Below are 22,658 nucleotides of genomic sequence, written 5' to 3'. Positions count from 1 at the left end.
GGCCACTTGGGAAATAAATCAGGGTACGGAAGATCTGTGCCTCTCCTTTTCTCTGTAAATCTGCCTTTCAGATAAAAATTAATAAATTTTTAAAAACTAAAGTAAAGCACTGCTAATTGTGACAGACTGCGAAGAAGTTTTGCTAATTTGTCAGTAGCAAAGTTTCCCTGCTGTTGACCATCATTTGGTTTTAAACAAATTCACATGTACAAGCGTCATGTAATCCTTCCATGGTGTCTTGTGATACAATCTGAATTTCAGGAAGTTTTCATTTTTAGTAATGAAATGCTTTTTATCTTAAAATTTGTTCAATGTATATAGTGGAATACTAGGTAACATTAAAAATGCCTATGTAGTAGATTCAGTGTTTAGGCTTAGGTCTTCACCCATTCAGGAATACTCTGAGACCTGCTGAATGCCCATGGACCATGTATGAGAGACCCAAAGTCCTGTCCAACATAGATAAGGCTGCAAAGCATTGCTTTCTGAATTCTTAGAGCTTAGTTCTTCTATCTCTATTGAAGCCCTTAGTGTCAATATTTCTTTTTGGAAAGTGCCTGGGGCTAGATGATTCCTTTTGCAGATCCTTCGGCAGCAGATTACAGGGACACCGCTGGCATTACCCTTCAGCCTGCACACTACCACCACCCCCGCACTGTGTTGGCGCTACATTGAGTTGCACAATTTAGTCTGTGGAGCAGAAGAGCCTGGGGCTTTCCTAAAGCTTCCAAATTTTAACTGCTTGAGAGCTATTGGAGAAAAAGTTGTCCATTTTCATGCTTTATTCCTCTTCTTATAATAGATTTGGAAATAACTAGAGCACTCAGCAAATAATCCTCAGAAAAATCTGCATTTTTTCTTCCATAGGGTTTTATAGTTCCATAGCTATACAAAAAGCAACATCTTAACCAAACCAGAGCCAATGGGCTGACAAAGTCAGAGGGAGATATTTTAGCTTTTTTATTTTTGTTAAATCATGCATGCATTGTTATTTCTGGCTTATGAGAGTAAGGAACAGAATGGCTGGTGCTCCTTCTGAAAGCTGGTTAAAATGTCTGTAACCCATATCCCAATTCTGCTAATTCTGCTAATTCTGCTGGAGACTCTAGCTTCCTGCTAATGCGGATGCTGGCAGGCGAAGGTTGTGGCTGTGCTGCTTTCAGTCTTGTCATTAACATGTGCAAATCTAGCTGAATTTTCAAGAACAATTTTCTATTCCCAGAGCTGTTCAAAATCTACAACCAAATTAAAACCTCTAGACAATGCACATCTAAGGCTTTCGCCATTGAATAACATTTAGAATTAAATGAAAATGTACAAAACAGCACATCAATAGACAGCTAGCTTGAAAGGTCGGAAATATTGGATCTTCTTAGATTAATAAAATTGGTTCTAAAAGTAAGCTATGGCCGATGTAGTATATAAGTAGAAGGAATTGTCATTACTCTGATAATTTTGATTGTCAATTAAATTGTGATCCTGCCCTATCCTGCTGTTCCGATTTAAGTAAAACAAAGATAGTGTAAAAGTTTCAGTATCTCATATATACAAAAATCATATTGAATCATGAAAGAAAAAAACGTTTTGCAAAATACCATTTCTTACATATTTCACATCTCAGAGTTGCTTCATGCACACGATTGACAGGGAAGTTGAATAATGGGCCTTCTGAAGTATTATTCTTTGTTGATGTTAACATTGACCATCAATACCTTGTTTTAACCTCTATTTTTTAAGTAGGTGGTTTTGAATTGTCACAACATGTTTTGGCTATGTATTTAGATTGTTTTAAAATTCCATAAGACTACATAAGAAATACTAATAGGCTAAGAATCCGTCTGTCTAGCAAAGACCTACAGAGTTGATGTTGTAGCCCCTTTTAAAATACAGTAAAGGCAAGCAAGTCACTTGCTTGTCGGGATAAAAACCAAGTGTTGGATTTGACTGAACCAAACATTTAGTGTTGTCTGAGGTTTTCCTATTAAGATTCTTTTTTGTTTCTCTATCTCTGATAACTAATATTATTTTTCCCTTTTGGCATCTGAATTCGTCATCTCCTAACTGTGTGAGGTATGGCAGTGTTAAGAATCCAGAGTCTACATGTTTTCAGCACTTGGAGAGAAAAACCCTGGGGAGACCTATGGAAATCCAAGCCAATGATTTTGCTCCAAGGACAGAAATTTCTGAGTGAGCTGCTTCTACATAAACCTAGGCAAAATCTCAAGTACTACACGAACTCTCACCTGAAATAAAAGGGCTTTGCAAAAGGCACATGGAACTCTGCAGTTATATTATGATTCTATTTTCCAACAAAATATTGAAGCTGTTATGTATAGCACAGGAAATATCCCCAGATTATATTTTAATTATCAAAAAATGAAGCACAACTAAATTGAATTATGTTACTAGTACATTAAGTATGTGACTGCAGAGTGGATTGAATTTGTGTGTATTTTTCCCCAAAATTAAAAAAAAAGAACAAGAAAGAAAGTGGGGGTATTTAGGGAAGACGAGAATAAGGAAGGTAAACGGTTATCTTCTTAGAGATACATGAAATACATGTAACCTGTTTTTTAATATTATAAAATAATTCACACAAGAAACAGGGATTGATTATAATGTTTGGGAGCAACACACGCATAAAGAAATTTGTTTGTAAGACTTCAGAACACTGAGGGATGTGTAAACTGCTTTTGGAGAAGAATCTATTTTAGGAACAACTGAGAGGGACAGCATCCTCCTGAAAGCACATGACTGAATAATGATGTGAATACTAAGAAGAAAAACTTACTGTGTGAAATGCTGAGATACAATGATAATAATGTAAACACAGGTATTCTAACCCAATTGATGCAATATGTTCTGTCTGACTATCGCTTTCTTAAATCTATTCATGTTGTCTTTATACTACTATCTTGTGTCAAAATTTGGGGTTTATTGCCTTACATTTAATATCTACATCTTCAAAGGTTGCTTTCTTTTTTTTTTTTTTCTTTTTTGGATTAACATGTGGTACCAGTGGGGACTCAGAATCTAAAATTCTTCTTTGATGTTATTCCTATACAAATGTTAGAGAAACGGTATTGAATACAACATTGATTCCGTCAACATGATAAATGGCCAATGTTTTACTTTTGGTTTCATGACTTGGAGTACTGTGCATACGTTTTCTCAAAGTGATGGTGGACTAACTGGTACATTAAAATACAAAATCTTATACGTTCAGTTCAAAAAGGTGCCTTAGAAAATACGGAGTAATTAATTTTGTACTTAAGAAAATCAAAGCACAAAGTGAAGATTTTTGTATACCTACAGTGCTTGATACACAAAATTAACAGAATGATCACCTTGTGATGGTTGCAGAAGGACTATGCTATTTAATAACATGGGGGTGACTTGCAAGATTTATCCCTCTTGAGTGATTGGTGGCATTCCAGCTGTCTTACTAATTTACACAATCATTTCTGCTTAATTTCATGCTTCTCTTTCAAAGGTTTTAATTTATTTTTTTATCTAAGATAGAGGCATAGAGATGCTTAGACAGAAAGAGAGTTTCTGTCTGTTCCTTCACATCTAAAGGCTTCACAATTTACCGCCTCTGGGACCAAAGCCAAGCCAGGAATGCAAGTCATGTTTCTCATATAGGTGACACGGACCCAATTACTTAAACCTTCACCACTGCCTACTAAAATCATCTAGGTACTTTGCTATGTGATGCAAACATATTAATGAGCATCTTAACTGGAATCTAAATGGTTTGGCCAAAAGCTTGTCCCTTTTATTCTTGGCTCTAAATGTTACAAAGACATTATTCATGGATGGATATGGTGTACATATATTATTCATGGATGAATATGACTTATAGTATCATATTGTAAATAATTACAGATTTGTTATAATTTCCTCCAAATTTCAAAATTCAGGTATCTTCTTGTCTTTGAAGTTCAATAAAATTACTATCTTTTGAATGATTTTAGATAGTTGATTTATTAGCAAAGACAATTACATTATTATTTTGGCTGTGGTAGAGATGTAGAAATAGAGAAGGGTGTATCAGTTGATTAAATTTAATTGGGAGGGCAAGAGTTACAAGCACAAAAGAAAGGAAAACATACAAAAATCTAATGCTAAGGTTCTCAGAGAAAGCATAGCAGATGAAAATGGAAGGGAGAATTAAGTGTATGGTACAGGAAAAAAAAATGCTTTCCTGAAGAGGATGTGTTCAAATCGAATCAAATTTGAGCGTGTTTCTATTAGAAAGCCCGAGGATATGAAAATAAAAGAATTTAAAAAGAACATATCTGGCATATCTGTGACAAATCAAACTAATTTGCCTGATTACAATGTGTAGTGGACCGAATAAGGAACTTGAAAATCAAGTACAAATAGGGATGCTATATAGCACTAGTAAGTCACAGCTCTACCATATTTTAGTATGATGTTTCTACAATTGATTTGTCTATGCTTTCATTTCCCACGTGTAAGATTGTGATATTAAAAGGTATTTTATGGAGGCAGGCATAAAGATAACAATTGTTGGGCCTGACACAGTAGCCTAGCGGCTAAAGTCCTTGCCTTGCATATGCTGAGGTCCCATATGGGTGCCAGTTCTAATCCTGGCAGCTCCGCTTCCCATCCAGCTCCTTGCCTGTGGCCTGAAAAAGCAGTCAAGGAAAGCCCAAAGCCTTGGGACCCTGCACTCATGTGGGAGACCTGGAGGAGGCTCCTGGCTCCTTGCTCCTGGCTTCAGATCAGCTCAGCTCCGGCCATTGTGTCCATTTGGGAGGGAATCAACGGTTGGAAGATCTTCCTTTCTGCCACTCCTCTTCTCTCTGTATATCTGACTTTCCAATAAAAATAAAATAAATCTTAAAAAAGGTAACAATTGGCATGTAGAGAAAAAGCTTGCTAATAGCTGTATCGATATGCATGACATACTATGGTGTGATGACATTAGCCTATATATCTCTGCATGAGAATCAGATGCCTTCTTGTCCTCAAGAAACAGGTCTTCCTTTGCTAACCACAAAGTTATCTTTTTTGGGAGAAAAAGTAGATTGCCTATTTTGATGGTAGAGACATTGAGGCTCATTTTAATCACAGGATCAGACAGAAAATTGTGAAAGGCGTGAGTAGAAAATTAGATCCTTCTTAGAATGTATTCCCTTTAATTTATATGAACAGACCAATATCAACAATAGTATATTAAGTTTTCAATGTGCATATGTAATTAATCCATGTGATCGGTGTTTGTGTGTGATGTGTGTGTATGTGTGGACTATTGTTCAACATCTTCTTTCTTAGCATCAAGAAGACTGCCAGGACTAGATGATGATAGTCAATAAAGACTTGTGAACTTAATAAAATATAGCTATCATTTTTGCTGAATTAAAAAAGTCATGTAATTGCTCTGTGTTCCAGAAAACAGTAGAGAGCTTAAATTAAATGCCTTCATCTCATGACCAACTATGTCATCAACTTTCATTATTTCACACACATTAGTGAAAACCAGAGTCAATCAAGATTTATGGAAAATATTAATTCTTTATTTGAATAGTCATCCATAGTTAACATAATTTGTACAATCTTGAAGTAATTCTAATAATGAATTTTATTTCCTCATTTCTATACAACACAGTATTCAGAATAATAATTTTATGTTTAAGAAAGAAGACTTTAATATCCTAAACTAACAATGACATTCCACTCCAAATTATTCAAATATCTTTTCTCATGTTTTTCGTAATGTTTGTCCATTTAACTATTTTTATTTTTTGCTCACACTCAAACTAGTGCAAGGTCATAAGTATATCCTATTCCTCATATGTCAAACAATAAATAAAAGAAAAAGGAAAACGAAAAAATCAAGAAAACTCTTGGGTTTCACTCAAGTATCACTATGCTTGATTTTTGCAGTCTCTAGTCAATGTCCAGGTTCCTGAGCCTCCGGAGGGCGTCTATATGACCTGTGTTGGTTCTGTACGACAATGCAGACAGAACTGAAGGTCAGTCTGCTGATGACTATGCCTCCGACGTACAAGGGTGAGCAACACTTCCATTTGCCAGTAGGAGATGAGATTAATTGTGCTTGCAGCTGTGATACCCACGGGACCATTGCTGCAGAAGTCTGGCTCTCTGCTTCCTTTTAGATGGACGAAATGTTCTGGTCTCTAGTGCTTCAGCCCATGCTGACTTGACTCATTAACTGATTCCAGCTGTTCCTGCATAGCAACACATTCATATCTGCAGGGCCATTTGGATCTCAGATGTGAGTGGGCAAAGATTGCTGCCTGACTTTTTTTTTTCCGATTTCAGGTTGCAGTTAGAATTGCAGTTAGAATTATAGTCGTTTAAAATGTTTTGATTGCCTTACATTCTCACTACGTTGTGACTTTCAGAAAGCCAATCTTTATATGGGCTGAAAATTGAACTCTAAAATTTTAAATCCACTTTAGAATATATAGGAAATTGCAGATTAGCCCAGAATCTGTTATTAACTATGAATGAAATTTAAGAATATTGAATTTCCATTAATGAGGTCTATGTCTCTTAAAGACAACTATTATACTTTTTTTTAATTTGTAAAACAAGGCAGAACTAAATGATCTCTAATGATATTTTTGCACCTAATATTTTGAATTTTGTTAAGTAGTAGTTCAAAATCCTGCATATACATTTTAATTAAAAATAAATTTTATTGCTCACTGAAAATACAGTTCTCCATACATAAAATCAATTTTCAGGACAAAAAGCATCAACCAACAGTGATGGATCAGATTATGGGAAGTGACGCCCTTGTGCAATGTCCATAGAATGTGATATTCAAAATCTATTGTTTTAGAAAAAGTGAAGTATCAGTGTAACTGACAAAATTTTTAAGTCTTATTGGTCTTTTATAGAGAATAATAAACACACACATATTTTTAACACTAGTGGATGTTTTTCTACTATCTGATAGGCTTCTGTTTGAACCATTTCCTTCATCAATATATTAGGTACTCTTTTCCTTATTGGAACACGGTGCAAGAGAGAACGAGAGTGGGAGTGAGAATGAGAAGGAAGGAAGGAAGGAAGGATTGAAGGAAGGAAGGAAGGAAGGAAGGAAGGAAGGAAGAAAAGAGGTAAAGACTGAGTTATCTGTGCTCTCGATAAATAAGCAATGGGTGTAGATTTAGAATAAAGCAGTTGATGAACAAATTGTCCCTTCACAAAGGGAGGTCAGTCCCTTGTCACTGTCTCCTAGGAGGTAATTTCTAAATCTTTGCGATTTATTGAGTGATAAAAATGTCTCTGTTATTAATGGTGTCCCCCGTTTGAACTATTCCTGATAATTTGTGCTAATGAAGTGACTCATGCTGGTGACTTTGGTACACATGACATCAGCTCAGCCTCTAGGTAAGGGTGGCTGAGACTGAGTTCAACCATCAGGGCAATTAATGCTTGCTGCTACACATTTGTTTTCAGTCTCTAAATTCCTATTTATCAGCTTCCTGCAAGATACATTCAGAAAATCAGCCTGTTCTGATTCACCACTTCATTTTCTATGACTTCTTAAGAACCTGTAAATTTTTCTATTTGCAAGAGTCTTTCATAGTAGAAAACAGGGAGGAATTGCTGCTAACCGGTGAAACCACAGGCTTTTGTGTGTACAGTACTGATGGAGGAAGAAAGGAAAAAGAAGAAAGGCAGAGAGGAGTCAAGTTCTTCATTACAGAGAAAATTCCTTCATTAATAAATGCAGGATTCACATGTTTAAAGCACAGTGCATGTACTTACATCCTTTCATTATTTTTTTTCAAAATATACATCTCTCTGTTTATGCAAAACTTCAAAGTGCTTCAAGTTGAGGGTTTTATGTGACTTTGTTATGGATATTGACATACGATCTTAAAGTGCATTAAGGCACATGTCTATATGACTGAGATATTATGATTGAATGAGTTATTATTTTAGTCATGTCTAATCTTTTCTGTACTACAGGGTTTAAAATGATGACTTGATTACAAATTAGAGCAAGCATCAATTCATTTACATAAGTAGTGGTACAATGTTTCAATATTCAGTCAAATAGTGTCAGTAAGAGTATTTTGCACAGAACATACTAGGTATATTTGACTCTAGAAATTTAACCTCAAAATTTGTTTAGAAAAGTAAAATTTCTATACTTTCTCTAGTAACCACATTGGATATACAAATTTAGAAAAAATAAATATTGGTGCTATGTATTATATGTATTGGAAATTTGTTAATTACATGTCTGAAATATGCTTTAATCATACTTCTATACATATGTAAAGCATCATCATACAATATTTTGTTGATGTTTATTGGTGACTAAATAAGTGCATATTTTTTATAGTAATTGACTTCATATATCTCCCACACAAATAGATGCTACTTTCCTGGTAGATTGCATTAAAATAAACATCCCTTGCTCTTGCTCCTTAAATTACTCACATGTGTTTACCTCTCATTTTCTTGATGTGTAGTAATTGGCCAAGCTGTGGTTTTCACAGCATGGACACAGTGAATGGGCTTTCCTGTTTTAAGTAGGAATTTTCATAATGAGAAGAAATGTGATTCAATTGGCAAATTTGAACAACCACAGAAGAGTATATATATAATTTATTCTCCTCTCTATAATTAGTTCATTTGTCAAATTCATTTAATTAATTCCTTCACCTAACAAATTTGGAAAGCAATGTAGAGGTTATTGACTGGAAAGGAGAGCAGATTTTGAGGCAGTTTTACTTTCTTTGAATATTGCTACTGGAAGCAGACCACAGACTCCGTCCCTGTGTTTCTGTGTCTACTTATTCTCAACAAACTATTAACAAATGTAGGCAATTTTTTCAAAGGAGGATTTCAGCTGTGTTGTATTTTTTAATATTCAAATAGAGCTTTCTATTAGTTTCTTCAGTGACAAAGACTGGGAAATACACACATATATGTCAATAGATTTGAAATAATTAACTAAAAACAAACTTCAATTACAATGCCAATCATGTTCTGAAAAGTAAGACATAACTGAAATTGTGAAAACCTGTTAGTTAATTTTAAACTCTGCTGATTCTGTAAGATTTCTAGATATGTGTAGAACAAAGTTATAATTACTGCCATATATTTGAACACATGCTAAAGAAATGTGTTTAGATCACAACGCACTTAAATCCTGAGAATATGCAAAGACAAAAGCAAAAAAAAAAAAAAATAAAAAAATAAACCAGCAACCACAACAACAAGAAAACCTGACTGGAAAATATATTTGAGGTCTAGAAAGTCCTTGTATGTCTCTGCAATGGAGCTTTATGCAATTTTTCCTCTGTAGGTGATGATGTGTTGGTGCCAAGGGTAGGGAAGGCTATTTCATTATTTTCTCCCCTTTTATTCATATTTATCTCCAACTGTCCCTAACAGATTGTTCTCCCATGTGCTCCTATAAGAGACTCTTTTGTGCTAACTGAATTCAACCTACTTTTTACAACTGATTTAACATGAAGTGGACATCTTACATGAGGGTAGGCACTTTAAAAGACAGCCAAAATATCTTTTATGCAGTCTTCCCGAAAAGAGAATTTTGGACTACCAATGAGTATGAACTAGAAAACATAAAAGCAATGAATAAGAATCAAAGCTTAAAAGTCATGAAAGTAAATCAAAGAATAGTAAGAGTATTGTGAAAATGCGTTAGGTGGTTATGAGGGATAAATGTTGAAGCACATTGGAAAACAGACAAGTATTCCAAGGAAACAGAGAACCTTTTGAGAAACTTCATGAAGATAAAAAGAGTAAAATGAAAGACTTTATTTATAATAATTCTGGGTTCTTTCAGTGTGAATTTTAAAATATTTTTTGTATTTTTATATGTTATTTTAATATTCTGACTTATGATGTTACAAGTAGGCAGAAAAGGAAGCTGGCTGAAAATATCAATTGTGATTAGAAGCTTTTGTCCAATATACTATAGTGGTAAACATCTCACTGAAATCTATGTATCCATGACCATTTTTTCCCTAACCACTAAATTTAGTTAATCAGCCAATCCTATTGAATCTCTCATTAAGATGTTTTCTGATTAGAGCCTTTTCCAGTAAGTTCCACCTCACTGCTATAATCTGACACACTTTCATCTCTCCCTGGGCTATTCCCTTTTGTATTATCATTTATATAAGGAGAAAACATTTCATATATTTCATGTACACAGCTTTAAGAGCATAATGATACTTTCCATACTGTAGTGCTTCGCTTTTTAATGTACTAGGAGTCTTCATGTCATCATACCCATAGCAAGGTTTAAACTCTTCTCCAGGACTATTTCATTGTAAATTATAATCCTGTGCTAGGGTAGAGAATCTTAAAATTATCTTCTTCCAGATCATTATACTGCCATTGGATTTACCACATTATGTGTGTATGTGTATATGTGTGTGTGTGTGTGTGTGTGCTTTGATATTAACCTGCTATTAAAAAAAAAGTTGTATTTATTTGGAAAGTAGAATTACATAGATTGGGGAGGGAGTGATGGAAAGAGAGAGGGAGAAGGAGAGAGAGAGAGAGAGAGAGAGAATTTTCCATTTGCTTGTTTATTTCCCAAAATAGGCACAATAGTTGGAGCTGGGCCAGTCCAAAGACTAGAGCCAGGAGCTTCCTCTAGGTTTCCTAAGTGGATGGAGGGACCCAGGCACATGGTTCATTCCAGGTGCATTAGCAGGGAGTTGAATCATAATTGAAGCAGCCAGGACTTATGGGATGCCTGCACTGCAGGTGGCAAATTAACCTGAGAGACTACAGCACTGGATCCTGAACTGCTAAATCCTAAATTTAAGCTAAACAGTTCTAAGCATTAACAGTTTTTAGAATGTTTTTGTTGTTTTTTTGATTTTTTGCTTTTATTTGCTTTTCTTATTTTACAGATGTAATAACTTCTGATGATCTGGGAGAATAAATAATTGGATTTTACAAAAATATTTTATTTCTTTTGCTGTTTCAAAAATATGAACATTCTGATAATATTGGAATTTTATGGCAGCAGTTTACATTAATCCATATCACAGTTATAATATGTCCCCAAAATTTCATGTGTGAAGTTATAATTCATAAAGCCATGTGTACTGATAATATTTTAGAGGCAGGATCATTAATTACCTGTGTGAGTCATGAGGGCTCTGCCCTCCTAAATGAAGTTCTCTACCAACTGTTGAGTACCATGTTGTTGGACTTCTTATTTGTTAAGACTTACCTGTCAAATGTTACCCACTTTGTGGTGTCCAGTTACAACATCACAAAATTGGACAGCTGAGAACTCTTGTCATTCATACCTATGGACCTAAGAATAAGTTGCTAGTTAAGAATACTAGTGGGAGAACAACCTGTCTTAAGTAGTTCCACATTACCTTATTATTGTTAGAAAGTTACACGCTTTGATAAGTTTTCTTTATCCATAAGCTTTCATACCAAATTCAGACCATCCCAGTGTGCTCAAACACCTTTCTCTCCTTACTGGAACACTTTTTACTTATGCAACAGATCTCAGCATGAAAGTAATTTTGTTGGTAGAGCTTTTCTGAATCTTCGTTTTGTATTAGGTTGGCTTGGCTTGCTTTTTTGGGCACCCTCCACATTCTGTTGAAAAATCGTATTATAGTTATATGTTTAGAGTATACCTACTCAAAGAGCCCCAGCGTAAGGACTGTTTCAATGCAGTTTATCCTCTTTCTTCCCAGCCCACTGCATGCTGACACATATATAAGGCAGATGATCAAATAACTCTGTGGATGACAACATCTGTATTAGTAATATGATCTTCCACTGTTTTCCCAGATCTTAGGAAGTTAACAGGAAGCTGGATCAGAGGTGGAATAGCTTAAACTCATATTTGGGATGCTAACAGGCTTACATCTCAGATACACCTTGTTCTGCATTAAACTAAGAATAACAATAGAGCAAAAGGCTTCTTTCTAGAGAAATTAGGGGTTTTTTTTGCACTACTTCCTGGCATTAGAGGCAATAGAATTATTTTCAATGGTAGCAAGTTGCCCTATAATTAAAAGATATGATACTTTTAGTCCATCTCATAAATAAAATTGGATATGTTAAAAAAAAAGAAGGAAAGACAAGTGCACACACATATCTGTAGGTGAATGTTTCCATTCACAGTTTTAGTTTTTCTAATGTTGTATAAAATTATTGGTTTCAAAATGCTTCCCTAAAATACATTCTTTATTGTGATTGATGGGAAACTGGAAAAAAATAAGTGCAGTATAATTATAGATAAAATGACAAATTGATATGTAATGTAAGAACTCAGTATCCCTGAGTTTATGGTTCCATGAGTTAATTTTAATGTCTCCAGTGAAACATTTACAATCGCTACTTTCCTTGAAACTAGACAATAACAAAGTGATTCTTTTTTTTTTTTTCAGCTCTGGATAACTAGACCTAGCTCATCAGGCTCACTCTTTCCACTTCCTTTCAGCATTTTTTGAAATGATTTACTTATTTATACTAAAAAGAGTTATGGAGAGAGCAAGAGGCAGAGAAAAAATAAGTTTCCATTTTCTGGTTCACTCCAAAATGATTGCAACAGCCACAGCTTAGCCTGTCTAAAGCTGGGACCCAGGAGCTCCTGCTAGGTCTCCCATGTGGGTTCAGGGGCACCACGCCTTAAGCCATCATCTGCTTCTCTCCAAGGCCAGTAGTGGGGAATTGGATGCAAAGTGGAGAAGCCGGGACTTGAACTTGCGCCTTTATGGTATGCCATGGTTAGGGTGCTATTCCCCAGAACAGGCCTCTCTTTCAGTATTATTAAAAGAATGATGGGAATATTAGTAATCAGCTTTTGATGGGCATTTCATATAGCATTAACAAATAAGCTGTTAGAGGCAGAAACTCTTATCAGTTAAAATTTTCTAGAATATGCATGTTACAGTCACTTTAGCAGAGCAAAAAAAGACACTGAATTTTATCTGACCTAAGGCACATTAATGCAAGCTTTGCTCAGCTCTGGTCCTCTCTGTTTATAGTTGGCTGTTTGATTCCATTTACGAAGTTCCCTCAGAACAGAATACGGAAAGCAATCCATGTTGATACAGTTATTGCAGTTTGGAGTCCATGTAAAAGGGCTTTCTGTGTTATTATCACTGCTTAATTTTGCTGCCACTGCTCCTACCACTCCAAGGGACTGATAAGTAACTACACAGAAGAAAAAAATATATATACTGAATGGATCGATTTATCTTACGCTACCAGCATGTAGTTGGAGTGTAATGATAAATGGACACCAATAAATCTGCTTTGGACAAGGAACACTGGCGTATAGATACTTTCGTTGTAATTTTCTTCTAGGAATCAAAGGAGGGGAGCAAAAGCAACAGAATCAACAACTGTACTACAAACAGGCAGGCACACACACATATAATACATACAAAAACTGACCCACACCAGAAAATCATAAACCTGCCATTGTCTTAGGGTCTATAGATAACTTCACTAACACTATTGAGAAGCCAAGTCATTTTTCCATATTGAAAAAAAAAAAAGCATAGCAAAGTCAGACTTCCAGAAGTTGCTTTGTATACCTGAGGTCTAAAAAAAAATCTGTTTTGAGGAAGCACTAAATCCTAAATATGCTTTTCACTAACATTATGTTTAGAAATTCTTGTACATGACATGCATACATTTGGGTGAAAAGAGACCATACAACAAAGCTGTCATACATATTAAGTTTCTACTGAAGTTATTTGATAATGTCTTACCTAAAGGAGCAGAACACACCACTTTCCCCATGGCAGTACTTAGTTAGAAAGTATTGTTAATGGTCACTAAAATGCACACAGGGCTTAAATCCCAAGGTTTTAAAAAGGAGAATTAGTGCCCGGCGCGATAGCGTAGTGGTTAAAGTCCTCAACTTGCACAAGCCCGGATCCCATTTGGGCGCCGGTTCTAATCCCGGCAGCTCCATTTCCCATCCAGCTCCCTGCTTGTGGCCTGGGAAAACAGTGGAGGACGGCCCAAAACTTTGGGACCCTGCACCCGTGTGGGAGACCCGGAAGAGCTCCTGGCTCTGGATTGGCAAGCACCGGCTATTGTGATCACTTGGGGATTGGACGGAAGATTTTTTCCTCTGTCTCCTCCTCTCTGTATATCTGCCTTTCCAATAAAAATAAATAAATCTTTTAAAAAATTAAAAAAGAAGAATTAGGTCAAGGAAAATGGATGGAAAGCATTCTCAACATTAAACCCTCTCTAGATATCTACCCATGAATTAGGGGTAAATAAGGCTTCTTTGGACATTATTTTACAACTGCTGTAATCTCTGCATACAACTAACTTTTGGTGAGAAAACTGACTCTGTCTTTAATTTTGCAAATATCAAAATATGGGGGCAGCCTTTGATTGGATATGGTCCCAACTGTCACAAGAATGGATTCAAAGAGAAGATACAATAGTTACAGGAGCAAGATGAGAGTGTTAAAGATAAATGCAAGCAAACTCAAAAGTATCAACTTTCCTTAGTAAAGTTTTGATCTATCATATTATGTGATATGATGGCCCAATCACAGCTGCCTGAGTGGGGCTTAGATGAATATTGAAAAGATATCCAATTAATTCGTATTTAAATCAACAAATATTTTGGAGCCTGAGTTAGTATCCCCCAATTTTTACGATGAATTTTAGAAATTTTGGAAATGTCATGGCTTCAGGTTGATGAAGGAGTGAGAGTGTTGGACATTATGATTTTCTTACACTGACATTATAATGACCTAAAAGTCATCACTGGTACAGATTCTGCAGTCATTTTAGATATTTCCAGTCGGTTCTAGATGTGAAATCTCAAAGAATAACCATTTCCTCCCCGTGGTAGCCAGGCACAGTTTGGGTTGCACTCCAGAAAAAGAGATTTGGATAGTAAGAACAGGGAGATATTTTAAGCAGTGTGTTGCAGGGCTGCAGCAAAGGCTTTCTGGTCCTGTCACACATGTTACCCCCGGCTGTCAGCTCTCAACACTGCTATCTTTCCTTCAGCTTTTACGTTTTTGGACTCAAACTCATAGTAGCCTTATTTACTTAATGACCCTAGTCATTAGAGAGATCAAGTAATTCATGGAAACCTACCACTGCAGAGATGTCAAAATTTGTTGATGATGGCAGCTACGTTTCAAAATTAACTTTGCTTATCGAATGTTACAAGTTTTCTTTTTTCTTTGGCATCCCTCTTTATCAGTAGTTATAGCACTTTGATTATAACGTGTTTTGGTGTAACTTGTTTCATGCCTATATTATACCTACATATTCATGAAAACATAATTTTTACTAAACTTGACTTCTTTTTAACCATGATTATTTAGCTCCACAGGTGACGCCAATTATATGTAAGTTAGGCCACATGGAATTTGTCATAGCTCACTTATCATTTTTTTCCTTTATTATTTTGTGTGTGTTTATTTCATTAATTATTATTATTGTGTCCTCAGGTTGACTAATAGTTCACACCTTGGTGTCTAATACACTATTAAAGCTATCTATTTCATTTTTAGTTATAATTTAATACCTTTTTTTACCTTTAGAAATGTAATTGTAAATTGTCTAAATCTTCTACTTAACACGTTCAGTTCTACCTGCTGACACACATAAGACATTATTATCATAATTCTATCAAGGATTAATTTATTTTTATTGTAAAAGTGATTTAGAAAGAGAAGGAAATACAAAGAGAAATCCTATCCATGGTTCACGCCCAAATGTTCACAAATGCCATAGCTGAGCTAATCCAAAGCTAGGTGCCAGGAGCCTATGTTAGTCTCCCATGTGAGTGCACTGTTCCAAGGACTTGGGCTGTCCACCACTGGTCTTCCAGGTTGGATTGGAATTTGAGCATTGGACACCAGTCAAAGCTCATATGTGATGCTGGGGCCAAAGGGTGGAGGATTAGCTTTTTGAGGCACAAACCTGGCCTCAAAAATTATTTTCTAATTTTATCACATTTCATGTCCAGGCCTATTTCTGTTGTTTGGGCATTCTCCTGCACATGGTTAGTGCTTCCTTAATTTTTTAGGTGTGGAGATGTTAAGTTGCCATTGTAATTAACATTGTAGATTAATTCCTGCCCTGTGTGAGTAGATGTGTTTGATGACCATCTGTCAGAGCAAGGAGGTCACTGTGCATATGTCCCATATTCTTGCTCTTTGATGACGTTTTGTCCTGACCCTTGAATACTACCAGTGATAGCTTACAAGAAGATCAGGCCTTATCAGGTCCCCCAACGCTCTTTAAATGATGGGGTTCACCAGTTGCAGTCCTACATCACAGCCTGGAGACTGTGCGGTCACTAATTTGGGCTGTTACAATGTCTTCCTCCTTTGTTTTCCCAGCCTCCACCTTCAGAGTACTACATCCCCCACTTCTTCCACTTGGAATAAAGAAGCAGTCATCTGATTAAAATATTTTAGTATAACAGATAGTAAAATATGATACTAGATCCATTCTAAAAGAAAAGGAATGGTTTATATATATCAACTATATTCTCTTTTCCTCATTTGCTGTAATTATGATACCACATTTTCTATCTTAGATATTATATCTCTATCATTCAAGGATAAACTATTTTAAAGAATCTTTGTTAAATGTTAGTATAAGTATTTGATTTTTTTCTTTAAAATTTCTTAAAATGTTCTTTAAAATTGCTACTAAACCTTTTAATCATTCCATGCTTTTTATCCTCTTAAATGTTACACATTTAGTCAATTTCCAAATACTGAGAAAGAACATATCATAAAACATGGAGGAGCTGAAAATCAGAATAGAAAAAGCTTTCCTGTCCAGATTGCTTCTTGTGCGTGTGTATAAAATAAGTAAATAGTTACCTATAAGTCAATATTGCTGAAGAGACTAGTTGACAGATGAGGTAAAATGAACACAGTAAAAACAAAATAAGATTTTATGAAAATGTTTATCATAAACCTATACCTGGATTTTATTATTTTTTTTGCATTCAGACAGGTTTATTTTCTAATTGTGCTTTTTATAAACTCAAAACAATAGAGCATTCAAATGATAGAATTTGTTATTGTTTATAAACCTTCAATATTGTGTGCAATTTACATTATAATTATACCTAGTAAATGCATTGTTATTACATAATTGTTGCATATATACTAAATAAGTGCCTAACAATACTATGTATTTAATTATTATGGTCAGATATAAAATGTAGCAAAATACTTTGTAAGAGATTTTATGTTTTAACATTAAAATTGGTCTTCATCTTGATGCTTTAACACCATAGTTTTGGGATGTTTTAAAAATCATTTCATTTCATTAAAAGAGAATTTAATTTTTCTTCATGTTTAAAGTGATATTGCAGGAAATTGTATCATTATAGTGTGCAAATAATGTGTATGACTTGTATGTCATGAATCTAAAAACACACAGTCTGTGAATTCTTACTAAAAGAATTATACTAAATACTGTTTCAGGAAATAAGAGAGTATTTTTTGTGTTGGAATCTTGAAAACTCAAGAAAGTACGACCATTAAGAGTAACAACTACCTGAGGTGGTGATGTGTAGAAACTTGGGTGCTTTCGAAGCTCCTGCACGCTAGCAGCAGGTGGGTGATGGGCTGGGCGACCCAGGTGCCAATGCCACCTGGAGAAGCCCTCTGGCTTCATGGGGACTTGGGGATATGGGCTTAGAGTGGGCCAACACAATGACACAGGTGGGAGTGAGCAGGGAGCTGAGGGTTCATGTCCTGATGAGGAGTGACTAATGAGGGACTTCCATCATCAAAGTCATTGCACTTGCAAGGATAGATCACAGTACCCCCCACTTAGAGTCAGAACAGGGGATGTGTAGTGTGCAGCTTGCCCATGACACTATCCAAAAAGCAAGAAAACTAGTTATGGGGCAGAGTATGTGTGTGTGTATTGAAGAGATTATGTGGGCTTACCCTTGTGGAACTGTATTCTTCACTGCCGTGCACAAAACCTGAGGCTGGGAACAGGCCTGGTTGGGGAGCTAAGTGGATGGCCCAGCTGGTTGGGGTTCCCGGTAGTGATGAGGGTTCCAGAATGGAGGCAGCAGTCTGAGCTGGACATGGAGACTGGGTGACTCCAGTATCCACTGGTACTTGTAAGAGCCATGGTGAGTATAGAATTGGCCGGGCTAGGTCTTGGCTCTGGCTAAAATACATGAGGTCTGTGTATGGGTGTGGTCCAAGTGCGGCTGGTCTGTAACACCCAACAGTAAGAACTGGACTGGGTGTGGGCAGGTTGGGCAAGGACACCGATTCTGTTGGGATAAGAGGTGGGCTAAGTCAGGCTGGGCCAAGGACCCAACAGTGTGCATGTCATCTGCCACTAGGAGGAAACCTGATACAGGAGCTTGGCAAACTCATTCGTTAGGGCTCAGTCACTGAAGGTGAGCACAAGAACAAAGGTTGGGGGCAGCCCAGACAAGGCCCGACTACAGTACTCTACTCATTGCTGTACATTTGTGTCAGGTTGGGAGCCAGGCCGGGTTGGGCCAGTTAATTACATCCATTGGCAGTACTGAGAACCAAGAAGGGGAGCAGAACAAGCTGCATTGAGCCACAACTCCAGCCAGTGCACATTAGGACAGGGACTGCTAGCTGGCTGGGACAGGACAGGCTGCAGCACCCACCAGCATGACCTAGAACTGGAGGCAGGCTGGACTGAGTCAAGCTGCAGTATGAATTGGTTGATGGCGAAGCGAGGTGGGCCATGCCAGTCTGGGTGCTGGGTCTGTGAACCCTGGGGTTGGGAGTTTAGTGGGACTGGGTTGCCTGGCCCAGTCCTTGGGCCCACCTTCATGATGGGTGTCAAGTCCGTGAACCCCAAGGGCAGGGGCTCTGGCAATGCCTTGGTCCTTGGGCCTGCCTGTGCAGTGGGTGTGGGTTCATTATCTCTGGAGATTGGGAATCCTTGGCCCCAACCATTCAGTGGGTGCCAGGTTCATGAGTCCTGGGGCAGGTGGTACAGTTGGGTCTTGGTAGCCTAGCTCAAGATATCAGTGAGAACTGGTCCTCCTCAGTGGAAAAGATGGTGCAGTTAAAGGCAGGTTCTGATGCACATGGAGGATATGGCAGTCTTTTTGGTCCTTCATAATACGCCTGGTACCATAGCAGAGGAAAGAGAACAGAACAAATCGTACAACTACCACAGCCAAACAGTGACTGCAAAAATACGGGTGAATGTAGACTCTAAGATCGACTATGTCAGCCAATTGACATTGGAAGGATTTCTTCATCCCTGGATCAGCAAGGTCAATGGCATTACAGAATTATCAAAACCACCAGGGCAGACCCATCTGAGCATGCATTACTTTGGGGACTCTGGGTTAATACCAGGGAGTTGTTCCCCAAGCCTGGGTACTGGGACAGCTGGGGGAGTTGGGTATGATTTCTCACCATATATCCCTCATTCCCCCAGGAAGAGGAAGAAGAAATAGAAAATTTGGAAACAACGATCACACCTACTTTCCCCTAACCCTGGAGTCTTCCCACCCTGATCAACTATGTAAGCATCATCAAAAACAAAAATAAAAAATTAAAGAAACAGAAGAAAAGATTTGGAAACATCAAGAACAACAACAAATAGTAGAAACTGAAAAATCAGAATCTGTGATAGTAATATCAACAATACTAGTTATATGTTTAATATTTACTATGAGTTGTTAAAAATTACACCCATGAGGCGGGTATTTTTGTTATAGTTTTATCAGTGAAAAAGCAGAAACATTGAGTATTTAACAACCTTTTATTAATGTTTATATATTTATTCTCGTGCACTTGACAAACAGAGTGACAAAAAGGGTGGTGTGGATGGGGGAAGAAAGATTTCATCCATTCAATGGTTCATTATTTCAAGTGCACCGAAGAACCAAGGCTGGGCCAGGCCACCGTCCAGGGCAGCGAACCCATCTGGTTTGTGACGTGGGTGGTAGGGGCCCAAGAATTTGAGCCGTCACATTCTGGATGAGGAACTGGGACTTGAATCAACACTCTAATACAGGATGCAGGCTTCCAATGCAGCAGCTTAACCTAAACCACAATGCTGCTCTTATTATTTTTTATGTTGCAAAGCAGAGTGAAATACAGGCTTCTCATTACTGTTGCCGAGGAATATTTTTTTAAGCTATTTTTATTGAGTTACAGTTCTCATTACAAGTATGAACTTTTGAGACAAATCATTAGACATATGTATCAACCCTTTTAATGAGGTTTTGGGAAAATCATTGAGTTCAAGCTTTAATCTCTCTCGTTTTGCACATAAAAATATTTTGTCACAGAGAAGTAAAAACACTTACCTAGGCACATACAGAGTAGTCTGATGTGTATTCAATACATAAAACTTGTTCATCATTGGACAGCATCTGCTTCTTTCTGTTTTGGTCCTTATTAACATGTAACTTTTATATTTTAGTGCTTTCACTATCAAAATTAATTATGAGAATATAAATTGCTTTTTAAAAAAAAGATTTATTTAATTTTTATCACAAAGTCAGATATACAGAGAGGAGGAGAGACTGAGAGGAAGATCTTCCATCCGATGGTTCACTCCCCAAGTGGCCTCAACGGCTGGAGCTGAGCTAATCCGAAGCCAGGATCCAGGAGCTTCTTCCAGGTCTCCCATGCGGATGCAGGGTCCCAAAGCTTTGGGCTGTCCTCTGCTGCTTTCCCAGGCCACAAGCCGGGAACTGGGTGGGAAGCGGGGCTGCCAGGATTAGAACCGATGCCCATATGGGATCCTGGGTGTGCAAGGCAAGGAGTTTAACCACTATGCTATTGCATCAGTCCCAGAATATGAATTGTTTTTAAGCTGCTATTCCTTTGTCTGGTTTCATTATGTCAACATTTAATCTTTAAGCTTTCCTCTTTGAACACCAACCAATTTTGTTATTTTCCCCTGTCTGTGAAGTGTCTTTGGAGAGCTTTGTTAGAATGTCTGACTTCATTTAGAAATTGGAAAAAAAAAAAAAAAACCTGTTCTTTAGATTATGTTGGAGGGTAACAGTGCTCCCATATGCCTCCTGCTGCCACACCTGTGCTGCTTCCCAGTGTCGGCATCCTTCAACACAGCAGCGCACGCTCTCCAGCTGATGAACCCACGCTGATGCACTATCATCATTCGTAGTCCATCATCTCTTTGCTCTGTGCATCCTGTGGGTTTTAGCAAATGGCATGGATCTGCCACCAATTTCACATGCAGAGGTTTTGTTGCTCTGAAAATCCTAAGCTCCATGTGTTCATTTCCCCCCATTTACCATGGCTATACCTATATCTCTAAAACGATATTTTCTTACATTTATCATTTTATACTAATGGCAAAGGCAAATACAATGGATGAAAAATAGGCTCACAAATAACTTCTCTGGATATTTTGGAGAGAGATGAAGTTATGTAGTGTTTCAACCTTGGTGATCAATAAAGAGAAAGATACAGTTCAGCTTTATTTTCCTTTTCTTTCTCATATTGTCTTTCACAATTTTGGTTTGTGTGGGGGAATATAAAATGCCACACTAATTTCAGAAATGGGATACTTTTTTGAAAAAGTTCTCAGTATGTTTTCACACACAAAGCCCATATATGTTCCATTGTTGGAAATTCATAATCTTACCATTCAAGCCCACACACACCCTGAAACAATTCTATTTAATAATCTCGTTATTTGCATTTATGTTATTTGACATTTATGGAATGCTGCCATTTTTTCTTTATATTCTGCTGGAAATATGCAATAGATTGGATGAAGCAGAAATTCTAAATCCCTAAATGTTGCTCTTTGTGATGGCCCTCTATTTATATTTCTTTGTTACTGCTTGCCACTTCACAGAAAGTTTAAAAGCATTCGCTTTCAATTCTATTACATAATGCCAAAGAAATGACATATTTCAGGAAATTCTTTAAAGTTCAGCTAGGAAAGTTTGCAAGTTACGATCATCTTTCCCAATCATTAGTGTAATACTTTAATTGAGTTATATTGCTAATAAATAAGAATTCTTAACCTACTTATTTAAAGCTGACATTGGGAATAAAATTTCTCCAGCTAAAGAAATTTCAAGTGGCTTTCTTAGTAGAGGTAATGACAGACTTCCCACCCAGTAATTTTTCAGTAATATAAATGGTTTCAAGCAGTAATTTTGTCAATGTGCTTTTTTCAGTAAATAGAATGTGGCAACTACACTTACTGAAAGTCACATAACATGAAGCACAACTTCTTCACTCATTTTAAGATTTTTGTTGATACTCTAAAGACACTTGAGAGTAATAAGAATTATCACCAAATGTTGCTAACAAATACTTGTAGTAAGAATGCGAATATTAGTGGCAAGAATTAATTGCTAGCTATTAATATTTTTATTAGGAAAGTTATGTGACAGGGTTTTTGATTTTTTGTCTTAATTAGTCTTTACACTATGCTTTAAAGAAAGTCCTATCATCTCTATATTTTACAAAGAAGGGACGAGAGGCTTGGCAAATGAGCATGTTTGAAAGCATGATTTAGCAGAGAAAATTTTAATAGAGCCTATTATAACCAATACACTTAAAGAAAAACAACAATAATAACAACAACAGTTTAAAAATTAAGCTACAGGGCCTGGCGCGACAGCATAGTGGTTAAAGTCCTCGTCTTGAATGTGC

The sequence above is a fragment of the Ochotona princeps genome, chromosome 4 (assembly GCF_030435755.1).
Source record: "Ochotona princeps isolate mOchPri1 chromosome 4, mOchPri1.hap1, whole genome shotgun sequence".
Lineage (NCBI taxonomy): Eukaryota > Metazoa > Chordata > Mammalia > Lagomorpha > Ochotonidae > Ochotona > Ochotona princeps.
The sequence above is the reverse complement of the archived record's forward strand: the minus strand, read 5'-3'. Positions refer to the sequence as shown.